Source organism: Apteryx mantelli, chromosome 1, assembly GCF_036417845.1.
Source record: "Apteryx mantelli isolate bAptMan1 chromosome 1, bAptMan1.hap1, whole genome shotgun sequence".
NCBI classification, from domain to species: domain Eukaryota; kingdom Metazoa; phylum Chordata; class Aves; order Apterygiformes; family Apterygidae; genus Apteryx; species Apteryx mantelli.
In genome coordinates this window covers 130,424,655-130,441,392 of record NC_089978.1, presented here as the reverse complement: position 1 = coordinate 130,441,392, position 16,738 = coordinate 130,424,655, and positions in this window count along the sequence as shown.

Here is a 16,738-nt window from a genome sequence, read left to right as displayed (position 1 = left end):
CTTTACAGCATTTTTATTCTATTACCTAAAATAGAGCAGTGGATTCTGAGGTGTGAAGTCATAGATATGAAAAAATATGAGGGTTGAAAAAAGGGGGCAAATTTAGACCAAGCGACTATGATGATAGCCACATGGTTTAAGTGTGGTTAGATTTCAGAATTGTATGGATGATAGGAGCCCACGGTTGGGGGTGCTGCAGGCCAGAAGGAGGGGGAGCACTGGTAGATCTTTGTTTTAAACATAGTTCTTTTATGAAAAGTAATGATTATTTTCATGCAGACAAATATCAGTGATAAATGTTTTCTAACAGTTCCATCGGAGCTTCCTAAAATGGTTCTTGTCTAGAAGAGCAACAATTAAATTATGCATTTTTGAAACTCTGGGGAAAAGTCAGTGCATTTTTCTAGCTTTGTTTAAATGTGCAGCAACAGAAAATAAACATTCAGATGTGTGACACTATATGGGAGCAACCAAGTGACCTTGATTGCCATTAACTCATTTTGCTTTGTTGGACCAAAATGTTGCGAGATAGGGGCACATGGGGAGAGTGACAGGGAGACGTGTATTCCTTGTGTCTGGATGGCAAAGGAGGACTTGCATATTTCTGTGTATGAGGGATAGATCAACTCCTGTCCCCAGTTGGTACCTGTTGGTCATGAGGGGTCATTGACTGGTCCCAGAACAAGGTGACAAAAACTAGTGGACCAGACTATCCCATCGGTTCTTTTAGCATCTGGTGCTACTTTTGCATTTGAAATACTGAAACTTTTCATTTACTGGGAATGTTGAGGGTGGGAGAGGGAAGTTGTGTGACAGAAGAAAAAGTTATCTGAATTAAAAACAAGAGCAAAAATAAAAGCTAACTGCAGTCATTAAAAATGGACTTCCAGGAAGGCTGTGGAAAGGGAGATTAAAAAATATTATGATTTCTGTCACGACCACATTTAAGCTGAGCAATTAAAGATGCTATTGTCTGGCCCAGCTGTTTTAGAACAATTAGCTGTTTGACAACAGGCAGAAGGATAAGCTGGCTATTGCCCCTCTTCTCCGAGACACTGCAGAGACACGCGTGTATGCATGTGCACGCTGCTGTGGCACCCCCCCACACACACACTCCCTCAAGGGGGAAAATCACAACCCTCTTCACTAAGGAGGAACGGTAGCCCAGACTTTCAACCCTGACCCTCCATGTTGCAACGCTTCATGTGGCACACGCTGCAAGGAGCTCGCTCTTTCTTTCTTCATTTTTCTCCTCTTTGGAAGCTTCGTGCCGCACAAGTCTGGCAAGATCGCAAATGTGATTCTGGCACGTGGCAGTATGTGTTTTAACACCCACCTCCACAACCATTTTTCAGTTTCTTATAGTTGCCTTCTGCTCTACTCATTCTCTGTGTGAATTAGGCTGTTGCTTTGAGCTGAGGAAATTTGAGGAAGCATACTTTTTCGGGGGGAGGGGGGAAGTATTCCATTTTAGGAAATTTTCTTCCCTCTGTACCCTTTTCTGTTTGGCAATGCTCCTTAAATATATCTCCAGTCCCAGCCTGTTCATTACATTCAGTTTCCACGGATGGTTAGGAGATTTCCCAGAAAGCAAATGCAGTTACATATTTTTCAAATACAATTCAGTTTTGAATAGAGGCTCAGTAAGCAGAGCCCATTGGGGCTGGCTGCTTGTGTCTTACCCAGAAAAGATCCCCTCACTTCGCGTATGAGGAAGATGGGCGGGGGGAGGGAAGGTCCTTCACGTCTAGACCAATAGTTCATCTTGGGACCTGAAAGCCAGTCTGGCTTCTTCCTAAATCATACATATCCAAAAGTGACAATGCAAAAAACCGCATGTGCCTCATGTTATTTTTGCTTTGCTGAAAGGTGGTGTGAAGAGTCATACTAGTCGCTCCAGTCAGTAGACAGGACAGGACCTAACTCTGAGGAAAGATCCTTTATTGCATTTACACTTTTCAGAGAAGACTTTACTTCTGTGGCTGAACTTCTCTAGGTAATTCCAGTGAACTAAGATGGAGAAAAACAGTAATCTATTTCTTAGGGCAAACAAGGAGTTCATGATTTGTTTTTTGTTTTCTATCCAAGATTACTTCAATAACAGGCCTAGGCCTGCAAGTGTTCAATCTTATGTATTGTGTGTGGTGATTTCAGAGTCCAGCCTCATTCAGGGGAGAAACACTGCAATTTTCCCCTGAGTGCTTTCTTTTTGGTGTCTTCATTCGGGACTGTCAGAGAGATGTGCTCATACGTGCTCGTTCTCTCTCTCTTTTTTTCTTTTTTTTTTTTTTTAATGCTCCTCCAATAGGAGGAGCATTTCTCTAATACAGATTGTATTTCTTTGGCAGGGAGGCCTGCCAACCCCCAATTTTCTCCTCCCAGCTAGAGTGAAGCAAGCAGACCTGTAGTGGTTGTTGGAGCTGTGATCTTGCCGGTGCTCCTAGGCAGGGTTACAGCACTACCAGGATGGGACATCTCCAAAGGGAACCTAAATTGCTGTTGTTGGGTAGGTCTGCAAGAATCTTTCAGTTGCTTCATGTGGGTGTATGCTCACACAGAAAGTACTGCCTTAGAAATAAGCCAGATAAGCAAGGCCGTTTGGGTCATTAAAGATCACGTAGCACTTTAACAGGTATTTTGATTCCTGGAGAAGTCACAGAAAGGACTATGCTTTCTCCTTACCCACAGCCTTTTCTGAATTAGTTTCTGATGGAGGTGGTGTTCTTCACTTCCTGTCTTCTGTGGCAGAGTGTCATTTCTGAATCTTTTGCCATATGCATAGCATACATGACAGTCTGAGATTTTTCATGGTGTGAAGTCTGTTATGTTTAATGAAGCTGCGTTTCAATGCCATCTTGCCGAAAGTTACAAGCCACGTGGACTCTTTGGTCATTGTTACCCTGTGTTTTGTGTTGTGGCTGCTCGGCAGCTGGAAAGGGAATTCCTCCTTTGCCAAAATCTGTGGCATTGACGCTCCTGTTAAATCACTTTCCACTAACAGCTGACAGTATGGAGCCCCTGACACATGGCTCGGCTCCTAATTCTGATTCCTAGAAAGCAATAGCAATGCCTGCTAGCCAGCCAGCTTGTTACTGGCTCTAACAACTGCAGTTGTTGCTTCCCTTTCACTTCAGATTTCTCCACTGCCTGTTTGCTGCACTTTTTCTGTCAACTCAGATGACCTGATAGCCACAAAGTCCTGTCCTGTTAATGTCTAATGAGCAGCTCATAACGGCTATGGAGATGCAGCCCAACCAAGCTAGATGTTGACAGGGCAGTAAATATTGCAACTTGTGCCTCTGTCAGAGTCTTCATTGTGCTGCAGTCCTTGCTCTGCTTTCTGTAGCCACTAGCACACATCTTGTGTTAGTCCTGTCTCTTGCATGGGAGGGAGGAAGGAGAGGGTCACCTTGATTGTATAAAGCTAAAACATGAAAATGCCCCCCCACCATGCCTCATGGGACAACTGTAGTATGATATAGTCCTGGTAATATAAAGCTGTTGCTTTGGTGGGTCTTTCTGTGTATGGAGCTTTTTTTAAAGGTCTCTTTCCTCTTGCCTTTAACAAGTCTCACTTGGCTATCTCCTTAAGATCATTTGAAAATGTGTTCCCCTGGCCCTTGCATAGAACCTGGTTACAATTTTGCTTCCTCTCAGGTAGAACTGAGTAGCATAGGCCCAGTAAATGTGGTGCTAGAAATCTTCATTGCAAAAAAGGGTATGTTTTAAAGTACAAAGACACATTAGTAACTTTTCCAACCCTCTGTAAGCATAGCTTAGGTGTCAGATGGTTGTGGATCTCCATTGCTAATGGTTATTAAAGTTTCCCCTTCACATCAACTTGCACCTTAGCTGAGGTTTTGTAGACGAGGCATATGGACTGTGCAGGAAGATTTTACAAGGAAATAAAAGCACAAAATCTACTGCAGATGGTAAGGGTTGATTCAGAGATGCAGTATAAGGCAAAAACTAAGGAGTGGGACTTTCTTCTCCTAACAGACTTGGGAAGTTGTTATATGCCCCTGTACTGACCATAAGCATGTTCCCAGCAGAGTGCCTTGGGGATTACTCCACCTCTTTTGGTTACCCTCAGGATATTTGGCCCTGAGATTTGCAGGCAGTCCCTTCACAACTTCCCCAGCTGCCTGCTGTGGCTGACAAAAGCCTCAGCACAGTTGGAAGTGGTAGCAGGATGAGATGCCTTCTTTTTGTAATAAAGACAGATGAGTTTTCAAATGCTCCTGTTTCCTCCTTGTCCTAACTGCAAGTGCCTGTGGGCATAGCTATTCATCCACCTGCATGAATGTTTATGGTCCGTGGCCTCCACTGACCTGTGCAGAGGCATGCTTCATTTCCTTTTTTCTCAGCTGTCCGGGGGGAAGCATCTCCAAATAATCCACAGCACATCACTCCACCAGCTGGAACAGCTGCCAGGTCTGTAGCACCATCACCTGCTTCTGGTTTGGCTACCCCCGTGCATGTCCATTCCCCCATGTAACACAGACAGCATATATATATAGCTGCGCACTGAGTAGGCCAGCCCCATTCCCAAGTGTGGGGTAGCAGCTCTGAACCCCAAACAGCACAGCAGTTTGCCAGAGGCACATAGCATCCCACCTCACGGCCTGCAGCTAAAGCCAGTTGTGTCCCTACACATACAGGTGTCCAGTGGCTGTTTGGACTACCTAAACTTTTGGGGTCAAAATGTCATGACTCATCTAAAGCAAATAGGATCCTGGCCCTTCTCTGAGATGTCCTATCAAGCAAGCTTGTTGAAATCTGGCAAGGCCAAATCCTCGCAGGTGGTGCATCTTGGCAAAAAACTTTGTATGGTCTGGCTATGTGTGTCTGTATAGTTGCTGAGTCTCCCAAACCCTCTGGAACCCTTTTATAACTATATATTTTCTTATAAAAGTATTTAGATATATGTATGTATATATAATTCTTGCTACTTATATATATGTATGTATATATGTATGTATAGAAAATTCTGTATATGTTGTCATTATCCCTCCTTCCTGCCCTGCAGTATCCACTGTTTTTCCAAATTGTGACTTTCAGTATTTTACCCTCATTGCCCACTCCAGTGCTAACTTGCTGCATCCCCTGTGTTTTCAGATACTTTCTGAGCAAAGTTTGCTGTGCCAAACTGTTCGGTGATTTTTGCAGGATGGTTAAACATGCACTGGGGAAAGGGTGGAGGCTGTGTCTCATTTCACTTGCAGTAATTTATCTGGGGTGGGAATCCAGGCTTTCAGAATTGAAAGGCTTCCTCTGTAAGCCCATGTCCTGTATGGATTCCGCAGGTTGTGCCTTGCATGCTGCTGCTTCTGTGCCAAACAGGAGGATGTACAGCACTTGGAATATATTTTGAGAGATTTGGCTGTTTCAAGCTGCTTGTGACTCTAAAAACAGCTTTATTTAAATACTACATGCAAGCTGGTGTTTCAAAATAAGAGAATAATTAAGGCAAGGAGGAGGGAGAGAGGATATCAAGTATTCATGTATTTCAAAGAAAATACAATCTTCTTAGGTGTCCTGTGGCTACAGAATATTCACAGAGTGGAATCTGCGGCAGCAGTTCAGTGAACTTCTGTGCGTGCAGGCATCTCTCTGAGAACTTGTCTAAGTGATTGTAATGGAGTTTGAGAATGGACAGAAGCAAAGGAAACGATGGAAAAAGAATGCAGAAAGGAGGAAAAATGTCACCGAAAGTGCTATTTTGCCTTCCTAAACATACAGTTTGGGGATGGTTGACATTCTCTGTGAGTCATGCTCCTTTTTGGGGAGGAGAAAATGGAGAAATTAGTGGAACAAGATGAACTATTTTAGTTTCTCATTTTTCAGTGACATTTTTGTGTTGGAAAACTTCCTTCCCTCCCCCCCCCCCAAAAAAAAAAAAAGCTTGGAAACCAAAAGCATTTTTTTCATGTAAGTCAAATAAAATCATTCATTCAATCTGAAAAGATATTTTTTCTAAAAAAAAAAGGGCAAAAATTAAATAAGTCTGAGTCTTCCTGGCATTAAGTATTTTCAATTTTTCATTTGACCAGTGAATGGAAAAATTGTGTCTGATGCTGAAGAAAATGGTGTGTGAAAGGCAGAACAGAAAAAGGCAAAATACAATGAGACTGATAGAAAGGTTGAACCTGGGGATACCTAGGCAAGGAGAGAAGGGGAGTTTAAGAAGGCTCATCCCTGATGTAGCCCTGCCAGAGTAAGTGACAGCGATCCAGACCTTTGGGGGAAAAGAGAGGGTGAAAAGGGCACCTGCACAGCAGCGCGCTGGGACTGGGGTGCAGCCTGGAGCTGCCGGGGAGCGCAAGTCAGACTCATCTGACTGCTTTGCTTTGCTGAAGAGCGTGCTGCTTAGCCCGTGGCCTCGGCCACTGCGTCTTAGCAGCGTCGCTGAGGGGAGCAGTGTCTGAGAGTGCCAGCGCAGGAGATGGAGGAATAATTTATTGGCCGTGGCATTCTCCGTGCCTACTGATCTGTGGGGAGGGAGCCGTCCAAGATGCACAGCCAGATGGTGAGCTCTAATATGCCCATGTTTATAGATGTCTTCATTAGGTGACACCCACACAAGAGTCCAAGGACCTCTGCCTTTCAGAGCTTTTCAGGGATGGACACAGCATGGTGATGAAGGTGAACGCAGAAATAAGGGACAGGAGCACAGGCCCAGGGATGTAGTGCTTCTTAGTGTGCAGTGAAGAGACACACATGGTGAAAGCAGAAATCCTCCTAAGAAGAGAAAGGGGAAGAGGATGAGGATGGGGGGAATACAAATCAAAACAACCCATAACCTTCCTCCAGGACCAGTGCTACCTTTGGTCTGTTTTCTGTCAGACTGTCTTGCTCCCATCACTCCTGTGCTATCTGAGGTTGAGCTGACCCCCTGCTCACCACCTTGCCCTGCTCTCACCACCGTTGGCCAGACTCAAAGCCCAATGGTGCCTCTGACTTCTCATTGCGTCCCACCCACAGCCCCTGCATCCACAAACACACGCACATGTACACACGTGCACCTTTCACACTGATGTTAAAAGTGCCCTAGCCTGACTCTCAAGTGCAAATACTATGCCTTCACCTCTGTCCTTTCTCTGCACTTTCACTACTGTGCCCTCCCACAGTCCAGGTCAAAGTCACTGCAGAGTGTTTGGCAATGTCAATTAGTGTCTCCAAGCCTTCCCATTACTGATTGCAGTGTACCTAACCTATGTAAAGCCTGGCTGATGAGAGCCCTGGAGGGATATTTGGTTTGGGGGGATGGGGTTGGAGGTGGAGCACTAGAGTGCTTATGCTTAGACCCAGCCCTTGCTTTTATTCGTGTCTGCTGTCATACCCACTGCAATTACAGCCCTGCTCTTTCCCCCAGCTTGTATCCCTTGTTCACTCGGTTTGCAAAATCCTCCAGGCCTGCTTACTGGAAGAAGTGTGTGCAAGATGACAATTTTAGTCTTGCAAATTGTTGTTCTTACTGTTGCCAAAGCCATCTTTCTCCAGCCTAGTTTTTCCGTGTGTTTAATGCAACCCTTATTATTATGGGAGAAGCGGGAAGCAGTCTCTCCCTTATTCAGTGGTTTCTCCATTTATCTCCATTCCCAAGCCAAATTTTCTTCCAACACAGATAAATTTTCAGAACTTCATCAAATATATTGGGGCAAACCATAAGGAGACTTTTGAACCTTTTTCCTATAGACAGGTGATGTCCAAAACAAGCAATCATATAGAGAAAGCTATTTTCACTACATTAAGGGTTGACTCAAGTAAATGGAGCATTTCAGGTACCAGTGGTCAGGTCACGAAAACTGAGGAGCGTAGAGCACTCTGGGAACAGGTGGAAGGGCTGCTGGCCAGGATTTTAGGAGGCCTGGGTTGATGACACTTCAACAATGCAGGTTAAGTTAGTCAAGTATCTTGGGAGCCCAGCAGCATTTGTCCGCATTGGCAGCCTGGGTGAAGAGTTGCCTTTAGGCTGATTGGATCTCTCAGACCACTTCTCTCTTCCAAAAGACACATTAGGTGCCCACAGAGCTTTTTGCACTTAGATTGCCAGTTTGAGTCTGGATTCAGGCTAACAGCCTGTGAAAGTTGTTTCTGAGGAAAGAATTAGTAGATCTACAACAGGGCAACTGAGGAGGCAGATTTTGGCTTTGTGAGTAGATTTTGCCCACACCTTGTCAGGGTCCCACAGTATGTTATGCCTTTTGTGCCCCTGTATTTCTTATTGCTGTCAGTGTGTCTGTGAGTGTGGCATGTAGTTGCTGGTTTGTCTGGAAGGTGGCACATGACTTTCTGTGAAGGAAGTGTCCAACAGACTCCGTTAGTCCTGGTCTAATGTATGACTACTGTAGTCCTGGGAGAGATTACTGTGTAGTATAGACACACACCTGAGCAAGCTGGCTTGCAGCTAATGTAAATATCTCTAAGGTAAGCTCTATTTCGGATGCCCATGATGAGGATACAGAAAGAGCTCTTTATGGAAACAGCAGAGTGGTGCAGGGGACTAGTGCAGTGTAAAGGCTGGACCATTCCCAGAGTTTCAGGTGGTGGTCAGGGAAGGAGAAGAAGAAAGTTGTACCTTTCCCGCTTGTGGGGGGAGGGATTGAAGATCTAATACTGTCAACCTGGCGCTGCTAATTTTCTTTCCTTTTTTAATAATAGAGAACACTCATCTTACCATAGTCTCCAGAGAGCAGAGCACCCTTTGTTAATCTCCCTCTCTCAGCTGCAGGCGTTCTCAGTTAAGCATCTTCCAATCTTCCTCTGTCGCTCCTGCAGAGACAAGATCCTACAAGCACACCTAAAAATCCTACCATTTCTGTGCTTGTTGAGTAAGTCCCAGAAGCAAAGACCCCTGTGGTTACCTGCCAGGCCCCTGCAAAGAAAATCCTCCTTCATGTGGGGTTGTGGCAGAGCCTTATAGAATCTGATGGCAAGATGGATTTAAACGAGGCAGCATTGGTTTTTGAGATAATTTAATAATATTTTCAGGTCTGCTGCATGCTAAGATAATAAATTTCGTATGAAGGCTGATTGAATGCAAGGGCTCAAAAAAAGGGCAGGCCTCTTCATGAGTCTTCTCTCTTCAGCCTGTTCCTATGTAATGTTACACACTGGTCAGAGGAGCATTGTGGGACTGGTTTCCACTTATATTTGAAGCATCAGCACCATTTACTAGACTAGAAACTCTTATGCAGGACCAATTCTGGTCACTCGTTAAGGAAAGTTTGTTGATTTAATTGCACAATCCCATAAATGCCAATAGTTTCTCTCTTCCAGGACCTGTAGATGTGCTTAGTGTTAGGTGCTGCAGTTCTCTTAATGAAGTGGTATTAAACCTGTACCTCTGTGTAGGTGCATTGACCTAGATTTTATCAAGCTGTTACCCTTAATGTTCAAATTGCACTTGATTGGCCCAGTGGTCTGATCTGGTCTGGCAAATACTATATTCTCTACAAGGCTTCTGTGAGGAATTCCCTAGCTGATCACACATTTCCTTGCACTATTATAGATCTTCCCATATTCATTTCTTCTCACTCGTTTCTACTTATTATCTAGGGAAGCTATTTGCAGCAGTTTGTTCACAGGAACATGTGAAATTACCTTGTCCCTCTCTGTTCCAAGTCTCCACTGTTAAAAGAACAAATATTTGATCCCCCCCCCCCCTTAGCTGGAAACATCTTTTTATATACAAGAGTATTAGTCAGAGGTTTTTTCTTCTTTTTTTTTTTTCCAATTTTCTGCTAGAGAGAAAAGCAGTTGGGAGTTTTCCACTGAAACAGGTTCTCATTAGCAAATACCGTTTTGTTGAAATCAAAACAGTTTGCAGAAACTTATTGGTTTCAGCAAAGTTCACCACCGCCATACGGGGGCTGTCAGAAACCAGCTCCCTGGGCAAGCTGTTCAGAAGGGCCTGTTTCCAAGGGCCATTATCTCTGAGGACACTGCTCCGTGGTGGTTTTAACTGATCTAAGTCAGTACTAATGAATTCCCAGTCTACCCCCAGAGAGGGGTTCAGAAGGGAGCAGGTAAGACTGGACGACTGGAAACAGTAGGGAGGCAATGCTGCTTGCACAGTGATTTAAACTATCATGGGACTGCAGCCTAAAACAGCCCCAGTTGCACGTTAACGCCCCACGTCCTCCAGCAGGTCTGATCGGCTACTTGCTCAGCGATGAATTTTGCAGAGCACTCCTGGTCTGTGAGCCCCGAGACACCTCAGTCTCCAGCACTGTGACGCTTGGCTTAGCAGTAATGCCATGAGCTTTAAACTTATGTCCCCATACCATTGTTTTGTTTGTTTTCAAATTCTTCTATAGGAAATTTCCTACATAAAATTGTACTTTTCATTCTCAGATGGAGCTGATTTTTTGTGGAATTTAGAAATTTTCCACAAAGTAGAAATTCTCAGTTTTACCTAGTTTCTTAGAACTGTGCCTGTGTGTTTGTTCATTTTTCTGTAAAGCATTAAACAGTTGAGTAAGCTAAGGGCAAGCACTAAGTGATAAACCCTGCTGCATTGTTTGTGTGACCATGGATACCATCTAACATCCCTATTTTCAGAAGCCCTCACAATCCTAGATTAATGTTTATAAATCCTTTACACAGATAGGAGGTTTTGCTTATGGAGCACAGGCATGTTATGTTACCCCTATGGACACAACGTAGGCAGTAGTCAGGATATGACCTACATAATGATGTATTCCTCCTCCCCAAGTTGGGGACACAAGTTGCATACAAGTCTCAGTAAAAGAAGGAATTTGTCTCTAGCATGTGACCTAAAGTAGCAACTGTTTGGGTTTGGAGCAATAGGCTACTATCTTCCATGCAGACTGGGCACAAAAGAGAGTTATTTTGTATTTAGCCAGTAGTTGAAATGTAAAACATTGAGCACTGTGTAAATGGCTAATCCGTTCCCCTAGTCTAGACAGGACAAGCATATCTAGCTGTGCTTTCTATATGCAACTTTGGCAAAATTTTAAAACAAAACATTATTTTGTGCCCCATTTGGGGCAGGTTTCCAAGGGTTTTTCAGTCTTACTGTTGCAAAGGTCCACCTGCAGCTCCTAATCAACTGACCTGCTTAATGTGGCTTGTGTAGTCTGGATTTTTCTCCCCAGGCAGACCTAGTACCCCAGCTGGCCAGTCTGCCCCAGACACTTTTAAAGGGTGTTCACAGCTCCTGCTGTGAACAACTCCTGTGCTGTAGATGTACAGACCTGTGCCTAAAGCTAGAAGGTCTGGGACCTGCCTTGGAGTGAGGCACATCTTCTGGATGTGCAAGAGGTGCACAGTTACTGTCAGCATCATGTGGTGCTTTTGCCATTGGGCAAGTGGCAAGAACCTGAGCCTTGCAGACCTTTCCCTGAAATTGGCTTCATCAGGTTTTAAAGGAAAAACTCCAGAGGTGAATGGAGACTGAAACCTGCTATATTCCAGTATATTCTGTGCCTTCCTCTGTTTTTGTCTCATCAGCTATGGGCAGAATATATGCCAGCTCTCTTACTTACAGAGACACTCAGATACTTGTTTCAAACTAGCTGACTGAGAAAGAAAACACATGGATTTATTTTAAAATATGTGAGATTCTTTTTTAAAACAAGGGAAGAAGCAGAAAGCTGAGGAAGAGAGAGTTAAATATTTATGTACTTCAAAAGCAAAGCAATATAATTTCAGTGACGTTATTGCTAAATGACTGTTCATACCCCATCTTGATTGACAGATAAAACAGGTTTATGTCATTTTGAAGTGGCTCCTCATCTGTGTAACTTCTCCTTTGCAGTCAGGTCTCTAGCAGCTCCCTTCAGAGGCCTCCATGGGGAAGAAGTGAGGAAGATTAGAGGCGCAAAAATATCAGCCATTAATTCAATTGTTTCTTTTGCTTGTTCTGCTGTTGTTGCTGATGGCATTTGTTATTTATTCTACTGCCTGTAAGATTATATATGAATTCTGTTAGCTCAGTTCAGAGAAGCCCAAATTCTAGTTGCTTACAAACAGGGAGATGGTAAGAAGCCTTAAGAAGGTGGGAACATTGAGTTCATAATGTAAACATTAGTTTGTGATAGTCCTTTTCAAGTTGTTTGATGCCCTGTAATCCTGGAAACACTAGCAGCAGTTGATTTGCATCTGGGTGTCAGGTGGCAGCCCTGCAGGGACTCCGATCATAGCATAATGTCATGCTGAACAGAAACGGGGATGGGGGGGAAAGGAGGTAGCTGTATGGGGCATTGCTCTCAGGAGCATGGCAGCAGTCTGGAAAGTCTGAAGAAATGTTTACTATTGCTACCTGTTTGCTGTGGAAACTGCCAGCTGAGGAGATGCATTGATTTATGGCCAATACACTCAAGCATTTCTGCAGAGGCTTTATTGGGCCTCTGCCTATAGAAATGGATTGGGCTGGAATGATCCCAGCAATTGCTGGCAATGTGGAGGGGAGTGGCTGACCATATTTGATAAATACTGGAAAATATAAGCAAGTGGGAAGACCAGGACCTTCTCCTGTATATTGAGAGGGAAGGGAAACTTTAACAATGTGAAACTTGGTAAAGAGTTAACAATTTTTCTGGATGTGTTATGTATCATTTACCAGCTGCCAGAATCTAAACAGATGTCGCAAATGGCCCAGTCCCAGCATTTACTGGATTTCATGTCAAATCTGATCAGGGAACATAGGAGTATCTTTCCAAAACATTATATATAATGCATCTAAGCCGTACCTGATGTGAGCAGCTTCAGCTCTTCCACTTCACTAGCCTGAAATATATTCAGCATTTCCTTTCATTTTAGCTTGGCTATTGCAAACTGTTTTTCTCTTCACACAGAAGCATTACTAATCTTTACTCCTGTCTTCTTGCCTCTCTCCACTTAGAGGATGGCTATGCATTAAGCAGTGCTAGGGTTAATCAGCTTGATGTTAGCATGGGTAACAAGCAACAGTGAGAGCAGAGTAGCATGGGCTTTAGAGTAAATCTGGCATCATAGCTAGATTAAAAACAGGCCTGGCAAGCCTTCTCACATGCACTTGCATTGATTATCAACTCTGTAGATGTACCAGCAGTCTTCCTCTTTTACTCAGAGCCAGGCAGAGGGAGAGTGGCTCTGGTACTCCATGCACAAGCTTCTGCTGAGATTGCATTTCCATGGGTAATGCTATGACTGAGGCCATGAATAGAGATGGATGACTGCACCATAGCTAGGAGTACCCCACTGGCTTTGCTCTAGTAATGACATAGTAAAGATGGATGGTGAGGAGGTCAGCAGCTCAGGTGTCTGATGGGTTTGCACAGCCATGCCCTGAGGTCTGTGTTGCAATGCCTTTCTTCACTGCTATGGACTGCTCCAAATTAACACTCCCATGATTGTCTTCTGGTAGGGCAGTTAATGTTTGAATGTGTCAGCCGGTACCCCAGCCCTCATGCTCTCCTCTTTCCCTTCTTTTTTCCCTCCATTATTCTCCCCTTGCTTCATTCTATTAGGGTTTGCAGAAGGATTCTTAACATTACAGCTCATAAATGGCAGCTCTGTTTCCTTTAGCTGCAGACTCCGTCTCTGCATTGTTCTGCTAAACTGTTGGATGAGTGAGCCAGAGCGCTCTGTCATAGCCTCCCTATTATTTTTTGGAAGGACAGTAGCTCTGTAATGCTGCGAATGATGGTAAATATATACATGCTGAATGGAATTGAACCTCCGAGCCCTTTGCAGGACTTAGTTTGCTCCACACACTCAGAATTGAGCATTAAATGTCTTTAGAGGCATATTTTCCTCCTTATCTCTCCAAGCCTGCTCAGCTCTTTAAGATGGTCTGGAGATACCTTTAAAGAAAAGAAAATCAAGTCTCCTAAATCAGCAATGGCATCTCAGGAGAGGAGAGTGATTAATACGTAGTATTACAAAACATTGGCATAATCATGAGATTTTCATTTCTATAACGTTTTTCTATATAAATCACCTAAAAAAAAATCATATTTTGAAACAACGCTGATGATAAACTGCCCCCTCTGGGGTGGCTGGCTGGCAGCAGCTTACCAGCACGGAGCAAGTTGGGTATAGTGCTGTGAGAAGCGGCGATGTTTTGGCCAGGATTTGTAAAACTGTGACCAAATCATTCAGAGGGCATCATGCAGTATGTGTTTGTCCCCACCAAAAGGAATCATGAGCTCTACCTTTTCCTAAGGTCAGCACCAGAGAGTGTGTTCTGGATTTAAATCTCATGTTAAGGTGCTCTCAGCATACTCTAAATATGTAGAAGGGAATTTACTGTCTTCAGAGAGAGGAAGAACAGTCTTCTAGTGGTAAAAATTTGATCCCATAGCTCTAAAATAAATGTGATGATTAGAAAATATCAATAGAAGAAGTTTCCTGTTGAGAGACACTGTATCAGTAAAATCAATGATTTTTGAAGTCAAGCTCATCTTCACAAAATTCAGATGGGATAAGTGTGGAAAATTTTGATATTTTCTGAATAAATGTTTTTTTTGGTTGCTTGATTATATATTTTTCTTTAGGCAATTACTTTATTCTCACTAAAAAATATAACTTTGTTTTCATTTATCAATACGGAACACTTAAATTAGACCAAATAAGTTTTTGCTTTCAGCATGATGTTTTAAGGAGGATTTTGAAATTTTAAACATGAGAGGGGGGAAAAAAAAGCATTCCCCAGCTGATTTTAGCATAGACACCCAAATTTTTGTGCCATATGGTTCATCTGTAGGTGGTTTTATCTAAACTATTAGCCACTGAATCTCCTAGTTAGCTGGTCTCCTGTTTTGCTGTTTGCCAAGGTTTCAAATGCTGGATGCCTTTTCCTCAGAGCTCCCTGGACCCAGAGACCCAGAGCACAGCTCTATCAAAGCTGGGCTGGCTGGCCTGGGCTCCTCTTCAGCCCATGTTCACTGAGAACTTGGCACAGGTTGCTCTTCTCCCTTCCTTGATAGTGTTTTTCCTCATGACCATAGCATGCTGGTAACTCAGTACAGTTGGCCAGACTTTCTTATGTAGCATTTTTTGCATTTTAGGATTGCTATATAATTAACAAACATCAATTAATTAATCCTCACACAATCATTATGACATAGGAATTATCTGAATTTTACAGAAGTGGATATGGGTGTGTGTTTAGAGAGGAAGAGTAAAGTAGGACAAGCACAGAGAGGTGATGCAGCCTGTCCAAGGTCTTGCCGTGACAGTCGGCAACTGCTTTAATTTCATATTGTCCTGCATCTCTGCAGACTTCTCTCTCTGTTTCAGTACATGCTGAGGCATGAGTTTGGGACTCTTTCTTCCCATTTTTAAGATTTAGGTCCAAAAAAAAAAAAAAAAAAAAGCACCTGAGGCCATGCTTTAGCTTTAAAGAGCAAGTAGCCCCAGCTGGGGTACTCGCTGGCTTTGAGTTCAGCATGTGATCTGGTGGTGTGCTGGTCTAGGGGTTAGGAGTAGAGCACATTCTGCACGCCTGAGCAACAGCTTTAGGAGGAACTAGCAGAGAGGGCTAGTACTGGTTTCCTAAGAAATGCAGTGCCTTGATGTTTGGGCCATACAGGAAGGTCTCACACTTAGCCCTGTTGTTGGACATGTCGTGACTATTCTCATTTCTCTGCTAGCAGTTCTTGTTGCTGAATTGCAAATAGTGCTCTTTTTTCCTTACACCAACTGGTTTATGTTTTCACATGAGAAAAGTGGCTGGGGCAGAGGAGAAGAGGTTGTATTATCATGAATTTCCATACCTCGGTGGCAGAGAGTGATTCAGGAAAGTGAAGCAGCACATGAAGCCTGCAGTTCATATGCCCTGAGGGAGGAGGGGGAGGTCCGCGACACTGGTGCCCATCCAAATACCTGCTGCAGACCTTGTGAGAACATGTTGCTTTGCACTTGAGCAGTCTATGTAGATCTTCCTGCATTCCTTACAAAGCAGGAGAAGAGGGGAGCTGGCTTGTCCTCTTCTGAGCACTTCTTTGGTTCATTACTGACTAATTTGGCAGTTTCGTTAATCAATGACTTGCCACACTCTTCGTCCAACCCAGTTTCCAGAGAAGAATATTTTTTCCACCAAAACATGGCTTCAAATGACTACTCCCTGTTTCTTTATCACAACAGGAAGAAAGGTAAAAAAGTCTTAGAAACAAATACAGGAAACCCCCTGCTGCCACTCAGTGATTCTCTACTGCAAAGGTCAATCTCCTCTGTTTTGAAGGATGATGTCAGCTCTGGAGTGGGCAGAGGCTCGGTGTCTGGCCTCCCTGTTGACACATTTAAAGATTTTGCTCACATGTCTCTCCTCCTGAAATACTTTTAACAGACACTTTTGAAAAAGCTGCAGCCATGAAGCGGTGCCCCCGCTGCTCTCTGTTTCTGCTTGTTACCAGCCCAACACACATTATGAGCAGACAGTCCCCCGTAACCTTGCAATGTTCCTAAGAAAAGAATTGTACCCATTTCCTATGCGCTTCCAGCTCTTTAATGTTTCCTAGCAAATAAAGGAAAGCGCCAATGGAAATAGGTTTGTTAAAATAGTAACCTGGGACTCTGAGGTTAAGAGAAAAGATACGGCTTACGTGATCCAAACCACCAGGGGCAACACCCTCTGAATTTAACTGCATCTACACAAAAGATGTATTGTCTGGAGCTGGTCAAAAGATGGTTTTGTTTCTGTCATTGTTGATGAAGTTGTTGGGTTTGATTTGCTCCGTTTTCCCAAAGAGACTTTGAAAGAAAGAGAGAAAAAGAAAAAAGATTT